Source organism: Salmo salar, chromosome ssa07 (assembly GCF_905237065.1).
Source record: "Salmo salar chromosome ssa07, Ssal_v3.1, whole genome shotgun sequence".
Lineage (NCBI taxonomy): Eukaryota > Metazoa > Chordata > Actinopteri > Salmoniformes > Salmonidae > Salmo > Salmo salar.
The window spans coordinates 37,173,759-37,182,738 of record NC_059448.1 but is presented as its reverse complement, the minus strand read 5'-3'; positions in this window follow the sequence as shown (position 1 = coordinate 37,182,738).

Sequence of the window (8,980 nt, the reverse complement as noted above, 5' to 3'; positions counted from 1 at the left end):
TGCGGTTTGTTGCTAACCTTACTTTGCTACCTGCCAACTGTTTTGACTTTTTAATTACCGTTTATATTTTTAGTTTTTCCCTCGCTCATAATTTAAGTGTAGGAAAGGATGAAACAGCATCTGTGCCACCAGTAAGTACAGATAGTAGTATAAATCCCCTCGCACAGTCTCCGCAGCCGGACAATTTTCTCATGGCTTCTGGAGGGAAATGCTGTAGGAATGCTCAACCGGTGTCACTCATTCAGCCAACAGAATCTTTCAACCGGTTCTCCCCATTAAGCAACGGGTCGGAGTCAAAGGCAGAGCCTTCTCTGGTCTCTATTCCTCCCGTTACGGGGTCTGAGACGCCAAAGCCTCCCACCATTAGCTCTGACAGATTGAAAATCCTAGTCATTGGCGACTCCATTACCCGCAGTATTAGACTTAAAAGGAATGACCCAGCGATCATACACTGTTTACCAGGGGGCAGGGCTACCGACGTTAAGGCTAATCTGAAAATGGTGCTGGCTAAAGCTAAAATTGGCGAGTGTAGAGAGTATAGGGATATTGTTATCCACGTCGGCATCAACGATGTTAGGATGAAACACTCAGAGGTCACCAAGCACAACATAGCTTCAGCGTGTAAATCAGCTAGGAAGATGTGTCGGCATTGAGTAATTGTCTCTGGCCCCCTCCCAGTTAGGGGGAGTGATGAGCTCTACAGCAGTCTCACAACTCAATCGCTGGTTGAAAACTGTTTTCTGTCCCTCCCAAAAGATAGAATTTGTAGATAATTGTCCCTCTTTCTGGGACTCATCCACAAGCAGGACCAAGCCTGGCCTGTTGAGGAGTAACGGACTCCATCCTAGCTGGAGGGGTGCTCTCATCTTGTCTACGAACATAGGCAGGGCTCTAAACTCCTCTAGCTCCACAATGATATAGGGTGCAGGCCAGGCAGCAGGCTGTTAGCCAGCCTGCCAGCTTAGTGGAGCCTGCCACTAGCACAGTCAGTGTAGTTAGCTCAGCTATCCCCATTGAGACCGTGTCTGTGCCTCGATCTAGGTTGGGCAAAACTAAACATGGCGGTGTTCACCTTAACAATCTCACTGGAATAAAGACCTCCTCCATTCCTGCCATGATTGAAAGAGATTGTGATATCTCACATCTCAAAATAGGGCTACTTAATGTTCGACCCCTCACTTCCAAGGCAGTTATAGTCAATGAACTAATCACTGATAATAATCTTGATGTGATTGGCCTGACTGAAACATGGCTTAAGCCTGATGAATTTACTGTGTTAAATGAGGCCTCACCTCCTGGTTACACTAGTGACCATATCCCCCGCGCATCCCGCAAAGACGGAGGTGTTGCTAACATTTACGATAGCAAATTTCAATTTACCAAAAAAAGACTTTTTCGTCTTTTGAGCTTCTAGTCATGAAATCTATGCAGCCTACTCAATCAATTTTTATAGCTACTGTTTACAGGCCTCCTTGGCCATATACAGCGTTCCTCACCGAGTTCCCTGAATTCCTATCGGACCTTATATTCACATATTAGACCCACTCCAAAAGGCTTTCAAAGCCATCATCGACTCAGTGGGTTTTGTCCAACATGTCTCCGGACCTACTCACTGCCACAGTCATACTCTGGATCTAGTTTTGTCCTGTGGAATAAATGTTGTGGATCTTAATGTTTTTCCTCATAATCCTGGACTATCGGACCACCATTTTATTAAGTTTGCAATCGCAACAAATTAACTGCTCAGACCCCAACCAAGGATCATCAAAAGCCGTGCTATAAATTCTCGGACAACCCAAAGATTCCTAGATGCCCTTCCAGACTCCCTCCACCTACCCAAGGACGTCAGAGTACACAAATCAGTTAACCACCTAACTGAGGAACTCAATTTAACCTTGCGCAATACCCTAGCTGCAGTCGCACCCCTAAAAACAAAAAACATTAAACTAGCTCCCTGGTATACAGAAAATACCCGAGCTCTGAAGCAAGCTTCCAGAAAACGGAAATGGCTCTACACCAAACTGGAAGTCTTCCGACTAGCTTGGAAAGACAGTACCGTGCAGTATCGAAGAGCCCGCACTGCTGCGCGATCATCCTATTTTTCCAACTTAATTGAGGAAAATAAGAACAATCCAAAATGTATTTTTGATATTGTCGCAAAGCTAACTAAAAAGCAGCATTCCCCAAGAGAGGGTGGCTTTCACTTCAGCAGTGATAAATTTATGAACTTCTTTGAGGAAAAGATCATGATCATTAGAAAGCAAATTACAGACTCCTCTTTAAATCTGTGTATTCCTTAAAAAGCTCAGTTGTCCTGAGTCGGCACAACTCTGCCAGGACCTAGGATCAAGGGAGAGACTCAAGTTTTTTTATATTATATCTCTTGACACATTGATGAACATAATCATGGCCTCTAAACCTTCAAGCTTCATACTGGACCCTATTCCAACTAAACTAATGAAAGAGCTACTTCCTGTGCTTGGCCCTCCTATGTTGAACATAATAAACGGCTCTCTATCCACCGGATGTGTACCAAACTCACTAAAAGTGGCAGTAATAAAGCCTCTCTTGAAAAAGCCAAACCTTGACCCAGAAAATATAAAAAACAAAATCGGCCTATATGGTATCTCCCATTCCGATCAAAAATGTTAGAAAAAGCTGTTGCGCAGCACTCACTGCCTTCCTGCAAACAAACAATGTATATGAAACGCTTCAGTCTGGTTTTAGACGCAATCATAGCACTGAGACTGCACTTGTGAAGGTGGTAAATTACCTTTTAATGGCGTCACACCGAGGTTCTGTATCTCCTTGTGCTCCTAGACCTTAGTGCTGCTTTTGATACCATCGATTACCACATTCTTTTGGAGAGATTGGAAACCCAAATTGGTCTACACGGACAAGTTCTGGCCTGGTTTAGATCTTATCTTTCTGAAATATATCAGTTTGTCTCTGTGGATGGTTTGTCCTCTGACAAATCAACTGTACATTTCGGTGTTCCTCAAGGCTCCGTTTTAGGACCACTATTGTTTTCACTATATATTTTACCTCTTTGTGATGTCATTCGGAAACATAATGTTAACTTTCACTGCTATGCGGACGACACACAGCTGTACATTTCGATGAAACATGGTGAAGCCCCAAAATTGCCCTCCCTGGAAGCCTGTGTTTCAGACATAAGGAAGTGGATGGTGGCAAATGTTCTACTTTTAAACTCGGACAAAACAGAGATGCTAGTTCTAGGTCCCAAGAAATAAAGAGATCTTCTGTTGAATCTGACAATTAATCTTGATGGTTGTGCAGTCGTCTCAAATAAAACTGTGAAGGACCTTTGCGTTACTCTGGATGCTGATCTCTCTTTTGACGAACATATCAAGACTGTTTCAAGGACAGCTTTTTCCATCTACGTAACATTGCAAAAATCAGAAATTTTCCATCCAAAAATTATGCAGAAAAATGTATCCATGCTTTGTCACTTCTAGGTTAGACTACTGCAATGCTCTACTTTCTGGCTACCCAGATAAAGCACTAACTAAACTTCAGTTAGTACTAAACACGGCTGCTAGAATCTTGACTAGAACCAAAAATTCGTATCATATTTCTCCAGTGCTAGCCTCTCTAAACTGGCTACCTGTTAAGGCAGGGCTGATTTCAAGGTTTTACTGCTAACCTACAAAGCATTACATGGGCTTACTCCTACCTATCTTTCCGATTTGGTCCTGCCGTACATACCTACACGTACGCTACGGTCACAAGACGCAGGCCTCCTTACTGTCCCTAGAATTTCTAAGCAAACAGCTGGAGGCAGGGCTTTCTCCTATAGAGCTCCATTTTTATGGAATGGTCTGCCTATCCATGTGAGAGACGCAGACTCGGTCTCGACCATTAAGTCTTTATTGAAGACTCATCTCTTCAGTAGGTCCTATGATTGAGTGTAGTCTGGGCCAGGAGTGTGAAGGTGAATGGAAAGGCACTGGAGCATCGAACCGCCCTTGCTCTCTCTGCCTGGCCGGTTCCCCTCTCTCCACTGGGGATTCTCTGCCTCAAACCCTATTACAGGGGCTGAGTCACTGGCTTACAGGTGCTCTTCCATGCCATCCCTAGGAGGGGTGCGTCACTTGAGTGGGTTGAGTCACTGACGTGATTTTCCTGTCCTAGGACCATGCCTCAGGACTACCTGGCCTGACGACTCCTTGCTGTTCCCAGTCCACCTGGCCGTGCTGCTGCTCCAGTTTCAACTGTTCTGCCTGCGGCTATGGAACCCTGACCTGTTCACCGGACATGCTACCTGTCCCAGACCTGCTGTTTTCAACTCTCTAGAGACAGCAGGAGCGGTAGAGATACTCTGAATGATCGGCTATGAAAAGCCAACTGACATTTACTGCTGAAGTGCTGACCTGTTGCACCCTCTACAACCACTGTGATTATTATTATTTGACCCTGCTGGTCATCTATGAACATTTGAACATCTTGGCCATGTTCTGTTATAATCTCCACCCGGCACTGCCAGAAGAGGACTGGCCACCCCTCATAGCCTGATTCCTCTCTAGGTTTCTTCCTAGGTTCTGGCCTTTCTAGGGAGTTTTTCCTAGCCACCGTGCTTCTACACCTGCATTGCTTGCTGTTTGGGGTTTTAGGCTGGGTTTCTGTACAGCACTTTGTGACATCAGCTGATGTAAGAAGGGCTTTATAAATACATTTGATTGATTGATTGATTGATTGATTGATTGATTGATTGATTGATTGATTGATTGATTGATTGATGACGTCAGTGATCTTCAGGTCAAATCTCTAAAAAGAGGCCAGAGTTTCCGAGTTGAAATTCCGAGTTGGATGACCGTTCAAAATGTATTTTCCCAGTCAGAGCTCGTTCCCAGTTGTCTTGGACTCACTGAAGTCTGAGATTTCTCAGTTCTGAGTTTCCAGTTGCTTTGAACGCGACAGAAGTCATGCTGGATTGACATCATGGCCAATGTACTCAACATTTTCTGGCCCATGGTGTTGCATGTGAATGTTTATCCTTTTAAGCTAGGAAAAGACCCTAAAACCCAGACTTGGACCACACACCCTCTCCACTGTATAGCAGGCTAGTAATAGCTTTACAACCATTGCAGTTAGCCACTGATTCTTTCCAAACCACTCATTGTTGAATTTTCGATTTCCAACGTGTTGTGTAATGTTTATGTCCAATGGCCGATCAGCACTGATATGTTTCATCTATAACTTCCTTCCATATGGCAAGGATTGAAAAGGATTTGCCAGTAGATTGTTGACTTGATTCTGCTTGTCTAGCTCGCTAGCTAAGATTTTGAAAGTATGATGTTGACATCAGTCCAATCAAAGCTACGGTATATATATAACAGGATTGTACGTCATTTTATCTGTGGCCATTGACCTTCAGCCTTCTTGGATGGGCACTTCTAATGTAAATCTATGACAGCACCCAAAGGGCTTGAATTTTCGAGCTCTCCTTGTAGATGTTGCACTGACATAGTATCCCCATAAGTGACAGAACACTGAGCCAATCACTTGAGAACATTACCAACCCCTACACTCTGTATTTTCCGCTGGCTGCCCCTCCACCACAGAAAGCACTGAGCTAGGGTGAAACACCTGCATCTTGGAGCTGCCTTAGTCAATAAAGCAAAAAAGAGACAATGTTTGTATGCAGCTTTATTAACTCAATGTTGTTGTATTTTTACATTGTTTGCAAACTGATATGTGATAAGTATTAATGTCAAAATAACATGCAAAAAAACAAAAATAAATAAATATATATATATATATAAATAAATGCTGTGTTTTTTGGGTCATTGTCCTGTTGAAAAACAAATGATAGTCCCACAAAGCGCAAACCAGATGGGATGGCGTATCGCTGCAGAATGCTGTGGTAGCCATGATAATTAAGTGTGCCTTGAATTCTAAATAAATCACTGACAGTGTCACCAGCAAATCACCTCCACACATCACACCTCCTCCTACATGCTTCACTGTGGGAACCACACATGTGGAGATCATCCGTTCACCTACTCTGCGTCTCACTAAGACATGGCAGTTGGAACCAGAAATCTCAATTTTGGACTCATCCGACCAAAGTACAGATTTCCACCCATCTAATGTTCATTGCTCATGTTTATTGGCCTAAGCAAGTCTCTTCTTCTTATTGGTGTCCTTTAGTAGTGGTTTCTTTGCAGCAATTCGACCATGAAGGCCTGATTCATGCAGTCTCCTCTGAACAGTTGATGTTGAGATGTGTACGTTACTTGAACTCTGTGAAGCATTTATTTGGGCTGCAATTTCTGAGGCTGGAAACTCTAATGATGTCATGACTTCCACCGAAGTTGTTTCCTCTCCTTGTTCGGGCGGCGTTCAGCGGTCGTCGTCACCGGTCTATAAGCCATCGTCGATCCACTTTTCATTTTCCATTTGTTTTGTCTTGTTTTCATACACACCTGGTTTCCATTTCCCTCATTATTTGTTGTGTATTTAACCCTCTGTTCCCCCCATGTCTTTGTGTGGGATTGTTTGTTGTAAGTGCTTGTGCACTTGTTTACTGGTGCGCGTCGGGGTTTTTGTACCCATATTCTGTTGTATTTTTATGCCGTTGGTTTTTGGATTAAACTGCTCCGGCTACTACCTAGTTCTGCTCTCCTGCATCTGACTTCCCTGCCACCAGTTACGCACCCCTTTACAAATGAGCTTATCCTCTGCAGCAGAGGTAACTCTGGGTGTTCCTTTCCTTTGGCGGTCCTCATGAGAGCCAGTTTCATCATAGCGCTTCATGGTTTTTTGCAACTGCACTTGAAGAAACTTTCAAAGTTCTTGACATTTTCCATATTGACTGACTTCATGTCTTAAAGTAATGATGGACTGTCGGTTTTCTTTGCTCATTTCAGCTGTTCTTGCCATAATCTGGACTTGGTCTTTCACCAGATAGGTCTTTCTTCTGTATATCACCCCTACCTTGTCACAACACAACTGTTTGTCTCAAATGCATTAAGAAGGAAAGAAATTCCACAAATTAACTTTTAACAAGGCACACCTGTTAATTGAAATGCATTCCAGTTAACTACCTCATGAAGCTGATTGAGAGAATGCCAAGAGTGTGCAAAGCTGTCATCGAGGAAAAGGGTGGCTACTTTGAAGAATCTCAAATATAAATATATATTTTCATTTGTTTAACACTTTTTTGGTTACTACATGATTCCATATGTTTTATTTCATAATTTTGGTGTCTTCACTATTATTCTACAATGTAGAAAATTGTAAAAAATAAAGAAAAACCCATGAATGAGTAAGTGTGTCCAAACTTTTGATTGTGGTACTGTATATATATATTTAGCTAAACAGGTGGGGCTCAAATCAGGCGGTCTGCCCCACCTGCCCTAAATGACAGGTCACCACTGCCTGGGGGATCCACTCCGTATGCAGGTTTCAGCACAAATAACTCCCATTCCAAAACTAACCCTGCGTTCATTACCAAGTGAGAAGACGGTATTTACCACATACGACTGGGAAAAATGCACATGCTGACCTCTGACGTCAGCTCCAACTTCTCCTACATGCAAACCTCTAACTTCAGCAATTACCTCGATAACAGCATTTTTGGCAGTTAAATGCAATAACAAAACAGTATTTATAAAAAGCAATCTGTTAATATGGTTTTATAACACTATAATTTGTTTACAAGCATGATAGCTGTACTTTTAGTTTATGGTTGACATGCTTGTTGCCATTAGCCAATCAAATCAAATACAATTTTTATTTGTAACATGCAACAGGTGTAGACAGGTGTATGCAACAGGTGTAGACTTTACCGTGAAATGCTTACGTATGAGCTCTTTCCCAACGATGCCGAGATCAAATTAATAAAATAAAAACACGAGGAATAAAATACACAAGAATGAATCTACAGTATATACAGGCAGTACCTGTGCCATATCAATGTGCAGGGGTATGACAGTTGTATGTACATATCTACAGTGTCTTCAAAGTATTCAAACCCCTTGACTTATTCCACGTTGTTGTGTTACAGCCTGAATTCAAAATATATATGTACACATTTTAAAACATGTGAAAACATGTTTTTAGTCATGTTTGCACATTTATTGAAAATGAAATACAGAAATATCTCATTTACATAAGTATTCAAACCCCTGAGTCAATACATGTTAGAATCACTTTTGGCAGTGAGTCTTTCTGGGTAAGTCTTTAATTTGCCCCAAACTTAAAACTTTGTATTCAGGACATGAAGTTAATTTCTTTGCTACATCATTTGCAGTTTTACTTTAGGGCAAACAGGAAGCATGTTTTGGAATATTTTTATTCTGTACAGGCTTCCTTCTTTTCACTCTGTCATTTAGGTTGCTATTGTGGAGTAAATACAATGTTGTTGATCCATCCTCAGTTCTCGTATCACAGCCATTAAACTCTGTTTTAAAGTCACCATTGACCTCATGGTGAAATTCCTAAGCGGTTTCCTTCCTCTCTGGGTTAGGGAGGACACCTGTATCTTTGTAGTGAGTGGTTGTATAGACACACCATCGAAAGTGTAATTAATATCTTCACCATGCTCAAAAACTTTACCGTGGCCTTCTTTGCAAGACATTGGGAAACCTCCTTGGTCTTTGTGGTTGAATCTGTATTTGAAATTCACTGTTCACCTGAGGTAACTTTCAGATAATTGTATGTGTTAGGTACAGAGATAAGGTAGTCATTAAAAATGAAAATCACTATTATTACACACAGAGTGAGTCCATACAACTTATGTGACTTGTTAAGCACATGTTTACTCCTTTACTTATTTAGGCTTGTCATTGCAAAGGGGTTTAATTTTTGACTCAAGACATTTCAGCTTATCATTCTTTATTAATTTGTAAACATTTCTAAATACAGAATTCCACTTTGACATTATGGGGTATTGTGTGTAGGCCAGTGACACAAAATCTCAATTTAATACATTTGAAATTCAGGCTGTAACACG